Consider the following 18,761-nt stretch of genomic DNA (forward strand, 5'->3'; position numbering starts at 1 on the left):
ATTTTGCTCGTTATACGAGAGCATTATTCCTTGACAAGACGAGTTTAAATATTATTGGTGCTTATATGTAATTTAATTATAATTACATGCAAAATGTATATCTATAATTTCAAAATAATTTTATTGAATGATACTTAAAAAAAAAACGTTAAATAAATATTTAGTATGATGTTTAATCGGGAATTAGTTCGTAAAACATACGTTTTGTTTGGGATTAAAAAACGATCATGTACACGATCAGATAAATCGGCCTGATAAATTAAAGTCGGTTGATTAGTTAGTGCTGGATGGCTCGAAAGATTATTCTGCGACGCTAATGCCAGGATTTTCTGGGGATTCCGTTGATTCGGAAATAGAACGTGTGTTAGAACCATAATAAAATTACCGACTAGCGGCCGCCGTGGATTTTCGATGGGATTATGGAACAGAAAAATAGTATAAAAAAATTGGTAATGCGGCGGTTTTAGATAACGGCTCATCATTTGATTATGTTTTTATTTGTAAGTAATAAATATTTGATAAACTGTATATATTAAAACGTATATATTAAAAACGTTCATTGTGATTAATTTTAATACTTAATTTTATAGTACAAGATTTTTTATTTTATTTGGACTTTGACGTAATTTACGTATTTAAGAACCTCAATTTTTGAAAAATAGGATGTTTATATTAAATATTAATTTGCAAGCTTCAGTAATTGATTACGAAAAATTTATAATAGTTGCGATATTATTAATATTGTATTAGAAGCAGATAATGAGTAAAACGATGGATACATTTTAGAAAGTTTTCACATTTTTTTATATCATAAAAACGCAGAGGCGTAAAATTAATTTGAGTAAAAGGTCGAGAGAGGAAGTCTCTCTCCATTCCCTCTCTTTGCATAAAACATTCATTCTCTGCTACGCCATGCACGCGTCTTAAATGCAGCTAGTAAGTAGGATTATGTTATACTGCATTAACCTCGAAAATTAACACAGTATATAATGCAACGTGAAACATTACGCTGCATCGCAGCGGTGCGTATGCGTCCTTAAACTAAAAACAACGCCGGAATGTGATAATGTCTTAGTTACATATATGTCGTGTAACGTAAACATAAGGCATTCCCAAGTTTATGTAGTGATGTTTTTATGTACTATACATATCACGAGCATCCTCTCGACATTTTACGTGTAATATATCGCAAGATATCTTGCTATTTATTTATCATATTGTTAAATAAGCAAATAATTTCCACTACAAGTGCATTTATTATCAAGATACACTCGATTATTTCATAAAACGCAAACAACAAAATTAATAGATTTTTTTTTTTTAATTAAATTAAAATACGATTGAAAATAAAAGGCAAACGTATGACTATGAAATAATATTTTGTTAAAATCTTTATATTCTCTCTAAATTGCGTTCACACAAAGCTTTCACAAATTTTCGAGAGAATTCTTGATCGATTTTTTAACATTTATATGTTTGAATAATACTGCTTCACGATATCTCGGTGCTCTGCTAGTGGAGGAGAAGAGGTTGATTCCAGAGTCTTCAATAAATGAATGCGATTTTAATGGTATACGCCTTTCTTCTTTTACTCACTTCTTGCATCGCACTTTTGCATCAAAAGCTCTTCTATTCTGAAAGGACTACGTGCACGATGCCTATAAAAAAAATTGAGTTTAGTATCGCCATTCTTTCGCTCGTGCACGAGCGTCGTTCATTTTGCTGAAAGCAATCTTAATGATGACTGCGATTGAAAGGTGAATGCAATCGCTTAAACATGAAGTACCAATTCTTTATCGGGACGAATACATCTGTGTATAACTATATTTAATGTTTGCGTACGCGCTCATTTCATTGCATCGTTGTGCGTAGCTCTCTCTCTCTCTCTCTCTCTCTCTCTCTCTCTTTAGAGAAAATTTAAAAAAAATTAATTAAATTTATTACACAATTTATTTACGCATCTAAAATCATTTAGAATTTCGATTACCTAAATAAAAAGATGTCGATCATTGTGTAAGCTGAGATACCTCTCGTACGACACCGTATGCCGATAACTATCGCACGATATCTTACCAGTATACGTTCAATAAAAACTTTCTCGCGAAACCTCTCTCCATTTGCCGCATATAGATCTTGTTTTATTCCGCTTGAAAGGAATCCTCGCCTCTTGCCGTCCCTTGTTTCGACCTCCGACTCCGCTATTCGAGAACTTTTTAATTCGTCCTCGTACGAGAAAGTTTTCCGCGCCGCTCTCTTCTTCTCACTTTGTGCCGTTTCCGATTACAAAATATAAATCGTCGTGCAATTCCCATCAAAATTCTCGATTCTACATCACGTTTGATCCTTTATAAATCATATTTTTCTGTGCATTTATTCCGATAAATTAAACACGCAAGATTCATGTACAATAATTCGTAATAAACTTGCATTTTTATAAGAATTTTTATATATATTGTTACATTTTTTAGCTTCGATCTTTTCGAGAAGCATTTTTATGCATAACTTTAATACATGCCGGTGTATTTTGCAATTCTTTCGCTTCTTACCAATTTTCGCGATGTCGCGCTTGCCAGCTAATCTTTCACGAATGGAGATGACATCAGGTACATGTCGATTTATCACGAGAAACACTCGGTTGACGTTTAGCATAGATGCATTTGACTTACATCGCATATATGCACTGCGTTGAGATCGACGGAAATGTGTTTGTAAACATTTACTCCGGTAAGCGTACCGATAAGATAAGCGTGTTGCTCTTGAATATGAGACAACCTCAAGCATGCGAAAACATGCATCCCCGTAAAACTGCGGCGAGTTATTTCGCCATTGTACTTGGAGATCGGCACACAAAGAAATATGCGCCAAGTCGATGACAGTCCTGACGCGGCTATGAAGTGCCGTTGCAGCATTATGCGAGCGAAATGAAAAACGTGCGCCTTTACATTGCGAGATGACTTTTTTCCTCTGGTGCGTAAAATGAAGATGTTATGGGAATATATTTCCTTCGCTTTTTCACGGAGAAAACGTGTGCGCAAGAAAGAATATAGAAAAATTTGTACAGAATACACGGCAGGAGAACGCATTGCGTGCATGTTAAATTTTATTATATTACTAATGTCAGTTTAGTCGTAGCTGTTGCTTTACAATTTTTTTTTTTCGATGCTGAGAGCAGAGAGGAATTTTTTCCATCTTGTGCCATGCAAAGTAATTGCAGTTATTGGTCGAATACTTTCATATATCGCGTCTATGCACGCGTATGTATATACGCATGTTTAAAACACTTGCATCAATAAACTGGGAACGGAGAAGGGCTGTTGGTGAAAAGTTATAGGATACTACACGTAGGTGCTACATGGTGCATTATGATATCGGCTCTCTCGAGCAACCCTGTGGATATAGAGCGGACTCCATCTGGATTATCTTCGTTGATTTAATTTATTACCGGGATATTGCCGACTGATATGGTCTGCAGACTGAGTTATCGTTACTTAAGTTCACAAAAGGGCTACGGATGTGAGCGACTTACTGGAAATACTTGAGATACGATAATCTGATTTAGTCTCTGATCGGATACTCTTATCTTCGGCTTATCGCGTGTGCCGAATGTGATTATAACTGGCCATTAATATCGCCGATTCTCTACTGAATATTCTGTGATAATCTCTCAGCGCATTCTTAATATTAATATAGCTTATATTCTTTAATTATATTATATGTGCAAACGCAAATGTTCATACGATACAATAGTTTATCATGAAAGCTTTCATATTTTTAAAATTTACATATTTTTATCCTGTTCCTCTATTATGATATATTGAGAACTTTTACATTTATTTTTCTCAAATACGACAAAATATTAAAATTCCGCGTTCAGATTTATTTGACATATTTTCTGCACAAATTACGTACAATATATTCTTTCATTGTATATATATTTTCGTATTGAGAGTTACGTGAGTAATTTTTTATTTTCATTACACGCCGAAGAGTACGAGACATACATGTTCGATTATACACCATCTAATATAAATATGAATAAAGTAATATTCGAGATATATCTGAATTACAAAGCCCGGTACGTGTAACGCTTCGATATCGGGGCATTCGAGTGTCGCCGATATAAATCTTTTTGCACACGAATCGTATTTCCGAGACTTCCACACATAATATTCTATATGATAGAGAACATTTAATCCGATGTGTACCGATGCGCACGGCGCATACTCGATTGCACTTAATTGGACTCGCTTAGTACCGTCTCAACGCGTACTTACGGAATAATAATGAGAGCCTGTCGCTTCTCAATCCGGCCGTGCCCGTCGGTTTGCAAAGCTCCCGACCATTGAGATTATTCGAAACGACGACTGTTAAATTCGTATGAGTCTCGGAGTTGAATTTATTCATGGGTCCAGCCCTCTAATTCGGTTTGAGAAATAGACGGTGTTTAGCTATGAAATCTGCGGAGCCAATTAGAACAACTCTATCTACGATTTAATTGAACCGCGGACGCGTCTCTTATGTTTTGTAGATTTTATGGAATTTTAATTTTTCACTTTTTAATAAACAAAGATATTTTCAAATAATGGCGCAATTTAAAACCAATTTAATTGAAATTTATTTATTCATATTTTATTATATATTTTTATATAAAAACAAGACAGAAATAATACATGTTTTATCATAGTATGAAAATAAATTTAATTCTTATAATTGCACCGATATAATTCTATTTGTTAACGCGAATGTAATTGTTCATTTGCTATCGAATATTTCGGTCGTTTAACTGACATCAGAAAATTCTCGGCGCAATTTCCGCGCGAATGCGACAATTGCGTTCGAAAAAAAGGGTGAAGGGATAAAACCCTATGGTAAATAGCTGGTGGACAAAGCGCTGACATCCGATGTCCACGGTCTCTGTCGCCGATTTTATTTACTAACGGTTAAGCCCGATAACGGCGAAGGTGGCAGATCGTAATTACGAGCCGCACGTATCTCGTACATCCCGGTGCAGCGCTACAAGCCACCGGTCTCTCTCTCTCTCTGTCTCTCTCTACCTCTCCTCATAGCCGCCCCTTGACTCTACCACCTGGCATGATTCACCGATGGCCGCTTCTCCCCCGTGACCGTCAGAAACTTAATTAACTATTCCGCCCCCATAATCCCACGCGTACCACCCCACAACGGAATGGCCAGCCGAGCGTACATTCGTTCGAGATTTGAACAGTCTAGCCGACAGGCACGATGCAAAGTGTAGTTTTACTTGCAAAGGAAAAAAAAAAAAAAGGATATGAGAACGAAAGGCGAGAGAGGAGTTCAGCGCGAATACTTTCAGTCGACGACTAATTCCAGCTAGAGATAAGGGTAAACGATATAGTCAGTCAAGAGGAGAAACTTTGGTCTAATCCACTTTGACTTTAATATATCCAAGAATGAAGATGATTATATAAAAAATTTTTTGAAAAGTTTTAAAATTTTTGTGTAAAGATCTGATTGCCAAAATTGCTTACACATATTGGATTATAAATTAATTTATTAATAAATTTCCATCTTTTATTGAATTATATTTACAAGTAATGATAAATACGACTGTGTGTGGGATATTTAATTGCAAATATATAATAATGTATTATTAATGCTACATTATTTTACTTAAATTTTAAACATTTAATTAAAGAAAAAATTTTTTATTTTTATTATATTATTGCGTTACATTTTCTCTCGGCTTTTCCTATCGTGACTTCTCGCGTATTCGCGGAAACTTAATCTTCCTCTGATAAAATTGGCACGGACGAAGGTGGATAGGGTAAAAGAAAATGAAGCAAAAATGGAAACTTGTACTTTCAACTTGTACCGCATAGATATTTATAGGGCCCGCGGCTCTGGGGGTATAACGCAATTTGCTCTTCGAGATCTTTCGTTATCAGAGAGTGAGCGAAGTTGTAAAGCGGGGAGAATGTTGCAAAGCGGTACATCGAGTAAACAAGCATTTTGTGTCCGTCTTGAAAAATGGAAGATGAGTTTCATCATCGAGTATAAAATTTAATCAAACCAACACCGCAGCGCGATATAATAACCGAACACGTATATATAATTTGCAACGGACTATATGTAAAGATTCTTAGAAAAAGTATCGTATAGGAAAAAATATACAGTGTCAACTGTCGTAAACTGAAAAAAATTTCAAGTGTTACGGATTTCACATAAAGTCGACGAACGCTACAATCCATAAACTTAATAGGAAACAATGTGATTATAGATTAGGGGAAACGGGAAGTACCTAGCAGGAAGTACCTGTCTGCAACGCCAGACACAATTTCCTGGTTAACCTAATCTATGTTTATCCGTAGATTACAACGTATGAAATGCATCAAAGTTTGACATCAGATAAGTCATCGAGATGTCATCAGGAAAATAATTGAGCCCAAATTTTCCGCTATATTAAATATATGTATGTGTGTGAGACATTTTCAATCAATATTCTTCATATTCAAAAAATTTTTTAAATTTATATTTTATATTTAAATATTATAATTTTTATATCAATTTGTATGCCTGCACGTTTTTGCTGTTATTTGCACTAATTTTCATACCATGTATCAAATTTGCAACTATCGTTGCACAAGATATACGAACTTGTCATAAGCTTGTTACATACAATGTCAGTGAAATTCTGTAGAGCTTATTTTCCATTGTTACTAGCACTTTGCTGAATCTTATAAACTCGTATAACGTTCTACAACGTCTTCACATTATCTCCCTGCATCCTCATTTCTTGCGTTTTCCTTGCGCTAAAATTTATAGCAACGCGTTCCCGTCGGACGTTTGCGATTGTCGCGGGTTTAAGGCGAGCAGCGATGCTCGCGAGAACAAATGCATTCTCTGGGTTTGTTTGCTCGTTTACTTCAAAACGCGTCCATTAAGGGCGCGCTGAATAGCTGTGCCAAGAGAGAAGAGGCAACTTTCTCTCTCGGCAAATCGCTCGTCATAAATTTGTCTGCCATTGCCTCGGCGCCTTCGTAGCCGATGGCACGCCTCGATGCAGAAAACTTGACGATAAGCTCAGAATATTCAAATATTTTCCGTTAGTCTTGACGGATCGAACGAAGACTAACGAGAGTCTTCCTTGTTGAACTCCGGCAACAAGTCTCACGGTCATTCTATTTTTATTTTAGCGACTCCTAAATCTTGAAGTAGCATAGTAAGAGAAGTTCTTGTCAAAGACTTCAAAATCGTACTGGGATCTATCTATGCTGGAAAAATGCCCGATAATTTGTCGATGTCACTAAGAAAGAATTGTAATAAAAAGTTTGAAAGATTGTCGGGATTATTTGAAAGACGATGAACGATATTCAAAGAGATAGTTAAAGAAAGAATATCGTTGAATTTTTTGAGAATTCTTTGTGATTGATCGAGTTTTAAAAATCGTATAGATAAGACGGATGAGCTTCGATTATTGTTACTCTGTTTCACTATTTCGATAGAGATATTTGAACGTTTTTTATATATATATATAATTAAAATATGTTTTTATATATTGTAATACAATTTTGTAATACGATCAAAATAATCTCAATCTTTAATTTCTTATATTGCAATTTTTTAATTTTTGATACACATATACATTTCTCTTTTTCATATATGTATATTTGAATGTTTCTTTGTTGTTGAATAGAATTTTTGAACCATATAATTGTTATATCTCTTTAATTTATTTTTGAATTTTTATTTTATCATTATTATTTGTACACGTTTAGACTATAGTAATTAGAATATTCATCGTTCATCGTAATCTGAAGAGGTCAGTATATTGCTTTCATTTTCTGATTCTAAACACAATGACACAGAATGAAAGGATTAATCCGTAATGTCATGAACACGTACTAGATTCAATTACGCAGAGGCAATCCACAAAAGCTTTCAGATATCTCGAGATCTTGAATTTGGAATTCCCTTGTTGGAACTCTCTGTTATATTGATACATCTCCTTTATTTCGATTATTTTCGCTTTCTCATTAATACGGATTACAAATTTATACGTAATTAATATATTCTCTGCGGTTTATTTAAATTTAATAATAAATGTGATATTTTGATATATCTATGTTTATTTCAGCTTTTCCAAGCTTTTGTGTGTATACTATATATATGTACATGCGTAACGTTACAATTTTGATATTTTATAAGGCACTGCTATTTTATTTGAAAATTAATCTACTATGTTTAATAATTAATTTAAAAGTAAAGAAAGTTTTGCAATTAAAATAAAATCAAATTAATCACGATTAATTTGTGGTTTTTTTCTGCATTCATTCTTTTCTCTTAAATTAATTTCTACTTTTTATTTATTATTTTGTCTTATTGAAAGGCTATTTTTTCTCGTAAAAATTGCATAGCTCTATAAAAAAAAAAAAAAAAGATAAAAGCGTAAACAATAATTCCAAAGAAAATTAAGTAACTGAAAATTCTGACGATTTTCCATGAGTCATATCAGCAAGTCGAGATCTCTGTTAGTGGTCATCCACGAATGTGGTACACTACTAGTGCTGGTCGTTTTATAGATGCTCATGTGGAGGATCGATGTGTCCCCGCAGTGAACATGTACGTGTGGACGATTGTATGCGACCGTACGTGCTTGAACTCAGTCACCTCAAGGAAAATTACTTTCAGGAATTTACCAGGATTTCCGTGTACGTTTCATGGCTATATATAGTGTGTTGTAGATCTTCCGAATTTTTTCTAAACACGATCGAAATGGAATCCCTGGAGTTGCGCCAATCTCAACAGCATATTGGATCTCTGTACCCCCAAATAAATACGTTTAACATTTCTAATACTTTGTTGATAATAATAGAACGTAACAACAACTATATTTCATTATAAATGCATTTTACTTGTAAAACTAGTTATTTTTATATTTCTTTTTTTGAATTTTTTTGTACGCATATTTAATTTCATATTCAATATACCAATCAATTACTTATTGTATTATGAGAACTTTTATTGCTTATTTAAATATGCAGATATTTATAAATTATTTTACATATTATTTTAAATAAAATGAAAAAATTAAACAAAAAAAGACATGATAAACATTTTTTATCAAATTTTTATAAAATTTTAAATAAGAACATTTTGTTCCTGATATAATTTTTTACATATTCTACGCGTATATATTTTTTTAATCATTAAAATTTTAATTATTGTTTTGTAAAATTGTGAAAATTGATTTTATACACAACATATTGTTAAATTTAATAACGTAACCCTTTATCGTGTAACCTTTCATAAACATCGGAAGTATATAACTATACAGTATTTATACAGTGAAAAACCTCGTTCCACGTCACTATTGATTCATCGAATATAGAATTCACATTACATATATATTACGGATAACGAAATACAATTGATTTCGAAAAAGCGGAGAAATGATTAATTCGTCCATTTCTTATCTCGACTTTTTCGGTCTTTTTCTGTAGCTCAACTTGCAACCGTCTTTTCTCGTATATGCGTGTATATAGTTCTTCATACGTACAAAGGCTGGATGTTTGGGATAACAAGATCATAAGCCACAGGCAGTAACAAGCTCCATTGAACTAACGCAGTATATCAAAAGATTCCCTTCGTTATTCCAACCATACGGATTCTATTCTTCTAAGCAAGGAAAAGAGAAGACACTATCTCAATCTACTTTGACACATTTAAATCAATGGTTTGTTACGTTAGATTTAAATGATCAGAATTTTTGTGACATCGAAGAGTTTATATTATATATATATATATATATATATATATATATATATATATATATATATATCTTATCATTAAAAAATAATATTTAATATATATTAATATATTTATATAAATATCTTGTAAAATCGTTATTCTTATGTCAGCTATTAATATAATTTCTAGTATTTTTTTTTCTTTCCCTTTTTTTTCTCTTCTCTTGCTTTTACTCTGCCACATTGTTATACATTTATTTATAACAATTTTCTTATTTTGTCATATTATGAATACAATTAATATAATTACTTCAATTACGTAGTATTATGGAATGTTTGTAATTTCTCTCTTGTTACTGTTTCGTGGTGTTTTGTTACACAGCTTTATTCACAATCTCATTTGAATCAACGCAATCCACTGAAGTTATTATCACTCTCACTATCCGCTTATGATTCTCCGCAAAAACGCATGATCAGGTCAACTGACAACAAAATCCCGTACAAATCCAAAAGGCTAACAAGCAACTCACGCTGATAATCAAGAACCGGAGTAATCCACGTACCAACGGGTTTCCCCTCTCTCTCCTTTTGCCCCTCGAACAAAGCATAAATCACAATGCGACGAACATTCGTTATACGGCATGTGGACCATGAAATATGCGGACACTGTCTGTCGGCCAGCAATATAGATGCGTGATGTGTGTAGGTGCGTGGTTTCGTGCGTGGCTCCAACGCGCAATCTAGCACATAGGCGAAGTCTGCTTCGTACTCGTGGAGTAAATTCGTCCGATTGGATTCAGAATTATTCAGAGATGTGGATGTGTGTAGTAGGCTCACCAAGATCCGTTATGTGATCGCCACTATCAAGTTTTGGCAATTCGCAAATGTGTGCCTTACCCGAGATAAAGCCAGAGAGCGCCCTTTGTTAGCGGCCGTTTATCCTCCTCACGACCTGCAATCCCGTATATCGAAATATCATGTAGCGCTCGTATGTAATGCGAGCAATAGTGCTCCTGTCAGAGACGGTAAGGTAAATAGATAGCTGATTTACTCTAGAGATCAAGTGTACTTATTCGATAATAACTATTTTTTGCCTTATTATTATACAATCCATAATACAATAAAAAGAACTCTTCAGATCTGTTTCCAAGTATCTGATTGATTATTTAGTAGATGCTGTGGAAGTTGTTTAGTAGAACTGTGGCAAGAATAAATTAAAGTACGCGCGCACGAAGAAAAAAAGACAAAGCAGTATAAATAACAAAATATTTCTTAAAAAAATTTTATTCGATTATATATTTCATTAAATGATAGTTAATTAATAACATCATGATGTGAGAAATATGAAGAAAAAGAGGTAACGCATTAATACCAAGTCAGCTCGCAGCGTCAAATCGCGTTGCGCGTAGTCACGCAATCCACGTGGTCGCGCGCCCGTAGACTCACGTGACTGATAATGAGCTTATCAATTGTCGCGTCTCGCGTCGCATGACTCGCGTCGTGACTCCGGCGCTTTCTCCGTAGATTCACGTGACTGAATGAATCAGCTGCGTACGCACTATCACATGTATATTAATCGTGACGTTATATTAAACGATTTATTAATCGTGACGTTATATTAAACGATCTATTTCGTTCCCTCTATCTTGCGCCGGCTCGATTTTTTAATTTTACAGCCGGCAATAATTTCGCGAAGAATTGATGTAACAATGTGCAGCAAAAACGGATTTGCTAGTCTCACGGTCACATGTTTTCTCGTATGTTTTATGGATAGGATTGTGAGAACTTTTCATCTATTAAGAAGAAGGCGAGAGAAGGGAAAAAGGGTGTTCAAATATTATCATATGCAAAACTAGAATTTTTTCGATTATGGAACTAATTGATTAATATAGAGCAAATTAAAGAAGGAGATTTAATTTATGAGAAAATTTTATTTGGCTTGCTCGAAATATTTTACGTAAAATTATATGAGAAATAAATTTTATAATATATATACGTATATGTAATATCGTAAAATTATATAATAAATGCCAAATGAGATGTATAAAATGTTAAGAAATAAAATTAACATATATATATATATATATATATATATATATATATATATATATATATATATTGTTTATAACTTTAATTAGACAAGTGAATTAATTGAGTTTTTGTTTTGTACATTTTGAAAGTAGAAATTAGAAAAAACGAGGAACATGAGAAGCACATTAAAGTCTTGCGATAAAATCATAAAGTATGCAATTCTTCGAAAATCTCGAGATGTATAGTAACCTCGATTCTTTTTTTTTTTTTTTCTTTATCGCCACTTACTTACATGCAACTACGTTCCTTTCGACGAAAAAGTTTGCGCGCGGAAGTCTTGACGTGCGCCAAGAGTTCAGTCATAATGAGATTTCAGGTGAACAATAGTGTCGTCGCATTTCCCTAATGCAATTCGTCGCTTAAATATTTTAATAAAATTCCCTCTCCTCTTTCTCTCTTCCGGCGAGAAATCTTTACTTAACCCATCCATTCCGCGTTCCGATTTTCTTCCCGTTTCCCCGCTCGTTTTTATCAACTGACTTTTTACGCTACGCTAACTGGCAACAAGTTATCGGATTGGCTACAATTTCCGTCAACGATCGTTGGCTCGTATTCTATCTCTGACATATTCTATGTTCTTAAATTTAAAAGTCTGTAAAGTCTGTGACTTTAGAAAAAAAAAACTTTTGAAAAAACTTGGTGACAGTACTAGAAAATCGATTTATTACTCCATGCAATCGAAACATTGAAAAAGAATGCAAGTTGCATGATTAATCAGACAAATCGAATTATAAATTGCGAGACTTATGGACATCTCTATAATATTGCGTTTTATTAAATTTAAACGTTATCTTGAATTTAAATGTTTATCAGCTTTTCCTTTTCATTTTTCTTGCTCTTTTTTTTTGGAATATAAATTTTCCAAACTGACTCATATCTCTAACTCATCTTTTCCCAAAGAATTTTTCACAATCCTAGGTTTTCTTTCGCTGACTGTTCAGGCACGAACATAAAGTCAGGTTACATACGGTACTTCTCCACTTTCATGCTAATTTTCCTGCTTCTATCTGCATTTTCTTCTTTTCGACCGTCTGTACCAACCTCTTTCTCCCCGCATATTTCTCTCTCCTTTCCATTTTCCCAGCCTTTCATACGCAATCTTGCAAAGCATCCTCCTGCTTGGATATCCATTCTTATTGACCTGAAACGAAGTTTCCGCGACTTGCTGCGAAGAGAATTGCTTGCTCTACGTATTTCCTGCTTACGTTTGCAACATTCGAGTGATTCATACCGTTAAATATATGTTTGAAATAAGTTTCGCAAAGACACGCGGATATATGTATTTGTTAAAGTACGCTGCTTTTGAATACAAAATGTCCAAGGATCTGTTTGTGCTACTTGCATTTAATTTTACGCACACACACACACACACACACACACACACACACACACACATATATATATATATATATATATATATATATATATATATATTTACATAAATAATATATAATATAAATATAAAATAAAAGATGAGACAAAATACTCAGAGTGAAATGTTTACGTGTGTTTCAGCACACAATAGTCATAATGTTAGCACGGACGAAACTTCCTTGCAGTAACCACAAATACGGTTACAACATCCTGCTCGTAGACATATGTCGATAGTGCGAGGCAGCCAACATAATGTGTGGATCTCAAAAGGTCACTATATATCAGCGGTAGAAGAGGCGGTATGTGTGTGGATCCTGTTTATCCATTTTCACGAAAACTTGCCCGAAAGCAAGAGAATCCGTCCGCAGCAACAGATAAATCAAAACCGGCCGCAAAAGTTTTAAGTGGCCGAAAGCTGTGTTCAGGCAAACTTCGTCGCGGCTATAACTCCGCAAGTAAAATCATAAAAATTAATCTGGTATACTTAAAAGCGCATACACAGCTTAGAAGAAATTATATTAAAAGATTCTATTTTGGGTTTTACATAAAAATCTTGCTTTAATGAACGCAATTTAATGAATAAATTCTTATTAATTTTTATGACGCGCGCACAATGTTTTTAATTTAACATAATTATGAGAAATATAATTGCATTGTTTAATTAAAATTCGATCGATCTCTGATGTGATAAGGATTATATTTACCATTTCACGAAACTTTTGCCCGCTGGGTTTGTTGCTACATTACGACTTCGATAAAATATTGGACTCGAAGAATTCTATACAAAAAAGACAATTAAATAATAAAATCCTACTGACAGACCGGATATGTTTTAATCAGAATTTTAACAAAGCACGCTGAAACGAGAAAATATAATTTGTAGCAATTCCGATATCCGCAAGTTACACGGAGAGGAATATGCGCGAGATAGATTAAAGCAGATATTACGTGGATTGATTCGGCCAGGGGAAACGTACCGGAGAAACCCCCGGGCGAAGGAAATTTAAAATTGAAATCCGGTTAAAATGTCAACGATGCCCGGCTTGTTATCGCTTAAATTTTTCAAAGAGAGGATCAGATCCCGGCGCAATCTAAATCTTTTTCCTCTTCCATTCTTTCTATTGATCTGACAACTCTGACTAAGCACAATTAAGGATTTAGCATATTAAAGGAGGCATGAGATGTCCGAATTGATCGATGAAATCGTCGGGAATCAACGAATTTTATTGATTCTTCCCATCTCTTCATTATTTCATTATTGACTTCATAAATTCTTTGTGAATTGATTACACATTCTTTTTCTTTGAATTCTAAATTGTTTTTACTCAAATATGATCACTTTTGTCTTCCCGTAGATATGTTCAGCGAATATAAAAGTGAAAAGAATAATAAGAGAAAGCACACATGGTGGGATACGATATTAGAAGTAACGGGTGCAGAGAGTCATGCCATTTTCTTATTACCCGCCATGTATTCCAGTTAATATTATATTACACTCTTTTGTGTGGACCTGCTAGTGTGGTTACAATCGTTTGAGCTCTCTTCTCCTGCCATCTCGTTTCTCATCCTTGTTCATGTTTTCTTATTGTTTGTTGCATGCATTATTATTCATTAAAATTGGAGCTCATTAGTGTATTTAGACATTAATGTGAGATGTAAGGCGATGTCGGTATTTTGTTAATATTTAATTACTAAAATGGAAAATTTTCACATAATTAGTTAATTATGTAAAAACATCTTATTGTGGTTTTTATTTCTCGATAAATTATGATTGAAATTTATGGGAAAATATATTTAGCGTACATCTCTGCCGAACGAATGATTTAAAAAAAACTATATTTCGTGCATATCGTATGCGTTTGACAAGCTCTTTTTCATTCTTGTTATCTTGGATTTCTATTTTCTTTTAAAATCGCGCAGTATCGAGTTCCACCATAAAAGCAAACTGATATATCTCTGCTGCGAGATATATAAAAGACAACAATGTGTGTAATATGAAAGATTTTGAGAACGATAGATATAAATGGTAATATTTGCAACATGAATATTTAACGGAAACATATTTCTTGAATTTTATCATGCAGTTAGATATCTCTATTCAATCGTTTAAATTTTTTACATATTAATCTATTGTTAATATATACAGAATATATTATTAATAATTTATTTTTTCTTCTCTTTTATTTTTTTTTTTTACTTTTTCATGGCAATCATAATCTTTAAAATTGCGCTTTAGTGTATGACCTTTTTGATGTAACCTTTTTCATTTCTTTAAACTTGTCTTTCTCTTCTCTGCCTTTATTCGCATTTGTTATCTCGCTGTATTTTTCTCTCCTTTTTTTTTTCTCTTCGTTGTCTTTCAACTCTTTGCATCATCAAGCTTACAGTCAGGATTAGGGCCCACGAAAGTACAATCTGGCGATAAAGGATGAAAACCGTTGATCCTGAGGATCAAGGGGATGTGCCCTCCTATTAACGTTTTTCCGAGCGCGAACTTCATTCGCGATATACTTTTTATAAAGAACTGAAGACTCGCGCAATTTCTCATTACCGTAAATATTATAGAATTTATCATAATATTAATATTTAAAAGAAAATAAATTTCAATGAGACGAAGGAAAAATAATCTTGAGATTAATGTAGAAAGTTATAAATATCTAAAATATTTCGTACAATATTACTAAGATCTTGCAACCGTAATTGTTACGTTCTTGTTAATAATTTTTTATCCAATAAAATCAGATCTTTTATCTTAATGATAAAAAAATCCGTATTTTATAAAAGTTGTGCAAAATTAAACTTTTCTGCGATGTTAAAACATCATTTTGTGCGTGCGGTAATAAAGAGTAAATTTATTATATAACATAATCATATAATGCACTATCTAATGAAGAATGAGAGTACACCGCATTATTTTTCTATAAAGTATATATAATTTTAATGTTCATTCGTATTTTGTATGTCTTTTATAAAATATTTACAAAAAAGTGATATTTATTTTTTTTTTCCGAGACAATGTTATATGTGCGTGGAATATGGAGCTGTGATACAACAGGAAATTCTATTAAAATGTAGAACACAAATTTTATCGCAGCATATACATTCGTATAATAGGTTCTCCGTTCATTTATCTATTGTACGCATTTTATACGCTTTATGATATATTTGCTGAAATAATCAATATATACAAAGCATTTTATATCTTGGACTTTGTGACACAATTGAATTTGTTTGATATTTTTTTTTTTTTTGTGAATATTATATGCTGTACAAAAATGTAATATTTTTTTTGTAATACTTTTTCTTTTAACCTAATCTTTAATATAAATTTTTTTCTTATATGTAATAAAGGAGGCTATATCTCTGTTATCCCAGAATATACATGAAACGTTGGTACGTGAAAGCATAGCGCTATGCGTAAGAGAAGTCACGTACCGGAAATAAAATATAATCTCGGGTAAAGCTACCAAGACGTGCTGCTTGAGGGAGGACACAAAGTGCCATGATTGAAACGGTTTAAGAAGTAATTACAAAGTTAGGAACAAAATTCTCCCAGTTGAATATATTTCATCCGGCTATGAGTTAGAATACAAATTAATGCGTACATTTAGCAGCTTACATTTCTAATCCGAAATGTTTGATATATGTATAAATATGCGTTTTAACGTATTTATACGCATTTGTCAATATATTGTATTGTAACATTTATTTGGCTAATTGCTATGATACTAACATTGATTTATGTTGTATTAAGTTCCATTAATCCCGCGTTTTGATATTACCCGAATGTCACATATTAATGTGATATTAATTACAATGAGTGCTGTGTTATACTGGTAGCAATTAAATCATTAACATAATCACATTATAATTTAATAATTTACGTTTAATTAAATTTCTCAATTATGTAACTGTTATTTTGCAGATTGATGACTTATTACATAACTTTAACAAGTTTTATTTCTCATATCATTAGAACACAGAAATGAATAATAATTCAGCAATTATTAAAGAAGTAAAAATTTAATAAAGTAACTTGGGGATTTTAAGTTAGTAAATTAGGTAGAAAATTGCAAGATATATTGTGATAGTTTTAAATGAATGATCTTGACATAAATGCACTTGCATAAAGATCATGTCATTTTATTTAACGACCTATAATTGCGAACGTTATTCGATAAGAATCCTTTGCCATTTATCAAATTAATCCATCGAGCGTTTATTGATTTTCGGGATAATCCTGCATTAGTTGAAACAGCTTTTCCTACATAACGTAATTCTTCGCGAAAACCGCTATTTTGTTAATTAATTGATGCAATATAAAATGCAGAGACATAATGAACATGGACGAAGATGAGTCCTTAATAGTCAGAGTTTCTTATTGTGAAAAATTCTAAGAGACACAGGTAAATCAGTAATTATTTCTACCTTGTAAGAAGACAATTTTCTTTTCATATATTCATTCTTTAGTCGATCTCTTTCTTATTCCCGGTTATGAGAATATATACGTATTCATGAATATATATGAGAGAAATTTTCCATTTAAATTATATGAGGTAATATTTTTTGTTAAATTCTCGATTTATTTTAATTTGCAGATACAAGAAAAATTTTTACATTTATTTTAAGGATAAAAGATAAAAAATAAGATTACAGAAAGAGATAAAAAAATTACAGAAAATATTACATCGAGTATATAATTAATTATATACTGCTTTCGTGATTATGTAAAACATGTAAACTGAAGAAATCTAGATTTTATGAGCCATGAAGAAATTTAATATTTTTGATAAACCTCTAATTTCATTAATAGAAATTTTTTTAGTAAAAACATATTGGAATAATAATTAAAAGTTTTGTATTTTACGAATACATGAGAGATGTTCATAAATCTATTTTTTAAATAAATTCAAAATTTAATAGTATATATATGTATGTGTTAATATATTAATTGTTACTATTCACAATTATTTTCTATTACCAAGCTTAAATTAATGGCTCTGTGGTATTCAAGTTTCACGCTGCAACAGAAATTTAAGCGCATTAAAGGACCATCAGAGCTGAATGGCGAATTGTCACCGTAGCAATAAATACATTATCGTATTACGTTTGAGCGCGACAGCTTCCAAATCTAGTTAAGTCTTTCCCACTTTTTTTCATGATGTTGATTCTTCTTTGTGCAACGCGACCTGTTCGAGAAACAAAATATCTTGGAATGTATAACAAATATTCTACAAATAGATCGTATCGCAAAATCTTTTTTAAGATAAAAATATTAAAAGATAAAATATTCTTTCTTATCATTATTAATCGAGAATGCAAATTTGAGAATTCGAGCGAATTATGCCGCTTACGAATTAATTCCTTTGAGTGGAAATTGGTATTTGCCATTACAAATCCTCAGAACGAGTTATGCGTTCCTAGAATCCATAGCATGCACTTGCCTTCTATTATTTGAGCCTTTGTGCTAGTAACAGCAGCAACTACCCGCAGTTACCCTATTGTTCGTCGGATAACCGGATAATCAAATTATCATGTTATTCACCATTTCGCCGTATGATACCACAAAGC

The 18,761-nt window shown here is 32.6% G+C and overlaps 2 protein-coding genes across 6 annotated transcripts in view; one reads left to right on the plus strand and one right to left on the minus strand.

Annotated features, from left to right (window-relative positions):
- LOC126848796 (TWiK family of potassium channels protein 7-like) overlaps positions 1-18,761 on the plus strand; it is a 255,765-nt gene that overhangs the window by 175,686 nt on the left and 61,318 nt on the right. The window contains exon 1 of one of the 5 annotated variants that reach the window (XM_050590007.1): positions 13,339-13,489. The exons of 3 other annotated variants lie outside the window; for them this stretch is intronic. The gene's annotated coding sequence lies outside the window, so the exon portion shown is untranslated. Of the gene's footprint in view, positions 1-13,338; positions 13,490-18,761 lie in introns of those variants that run through there. One more of the 5 variants, XM_050590008.1, reaches the window with a different exon arrangement.
- Positions 1-18,761, minus strand: part of LOC126848808 (retinol-binding protein pinta-like) — a 562,409-nt gene that overhangs the window by 133,471 nt on the left and 410,177 nt on the right. The gene's annotated exons all lie outside the window — the stretch shown is intronic.

Source organism: Cataglyphis hispanica, chromosome 4, assembly GCF_021464435.1.
Source record: "Cataglyphis hispanica isolate Lineage 1 chromosome 4, ULB_Chis1_1.0, whole genome shotgun sequence".
Taxonomy (NCBI): Eukaryota; Metazoa; Arthropoda; class Insecta; order Hymenoptera; family Formicidae; genus Cataglyphis; species Cataglyphis hispanica.